This window comes from Oncorhynchus gorbuscha, unplaced genomic scaffold, assembly GCF_021184085.1.
Source record: "Oncorhynchus gorbuscha isolate QuinsamMale2020 ecotype Even-year unplaced genomic scaffold, OgorEven_v1.0 Un_scaffold_21324, whole genome shotgun sequence".
Lineage (NCBI taxonomy): Eukaryota > Metazoa > Chordata > Actinopteri > Salmoniformes > Salmonidae > Oncorhynchus > Oncorhynchus gorbuscha.
In genome coordinates, this window is record NW_025762518.1 from 270 (window position 1) to 1,146 (window position 877).

The following is an 877-nucleotide window of genomic DNA, read 5'->3' on the forward strand; positions in this document are numbered from 1 at the left end:
GCTCTCGAGCTTAAAAATGGTAAAAACGTCTGAAACAGCATAGTAAGTCTTAACTCGTTAAAAAAAAACTTCTAAAATTAAATTGCAGTGCCGTGACCAGGATTCGAACCGGGGTTGCTGCGACCACAACGCAGAGTACTAACCACTATACGATCACGGCTGGCTTCAAGAGCTGACTTTGTAAAGCCTACATAGGCTGTGAAAGTGATGTGCACAAGCTGGCTAAACTCTTTTCATTTTGGTCTCGATAATGAATAAACTGAAGAAACAGTGGAGCTTTTACACAGTCGGTAGGTTTTTTTCTCATTCGAAAAGTGCCCTTTTCCGTGACATTGGAATATCTCAATTGCATCCTCCTCACGTCATCTCTAATTCTCTAAACCCATTGGTGAGAAAACCTGAGTGCCCTCCCCTCTGACCTTCTCCACCAATGTGAACAATAAAAGGTACTGCTGAGATTTGAACTCAGGATCTCCTGTTTACTAGACAGGCACTTTAACCAACTAAGCCACAGCATTTACATTTACATTTAAGTCATTTAGCAGACGCTCTTATCCAGAGCGACTTACAAATTGGTGCATTCACCTTATGACATCCAGTGGGACAGTCACTTAACAATAGTGCATCTAAAACTTAGGGGGTGGGGTGAGAGGGATTACTTAACCTATCCTAGGTATTCCTTAAAGAGGTGGGGTTTCAGGTGTCTCCGGAAGGTGGTGATTGACTCCGCTGTCCTGGCGTCGTGAGGGAGTTTGTTCCACCATTGGGGGGCCAGGGCAGCTTAACAGTTTTGACTGGGCTGAGCGGGAGCTGTACTTCCTCAGTGGTAGGGAGGCGAGCAGGCCAGAGGTGGATGAACGCAGTGCCCTTGTTTGGG

The 877-nt window shown here is 45.7% G+C and overlaps 1 non-coding gene across 1 annotated transcript; it reads right to left on the bottom strand.

Moving 5' to 3' along the window:
* Positions 1-440: 440 nt before the first annotated feature.
* Positions 441-518, bottom strand: trnat-agu. Its single transcript has one exon. It is a non-coding gene; the product is annotated as a tRNA-Thr (tRNA).
* Positions 519-877: the final 359 nt, after the last annotated feature.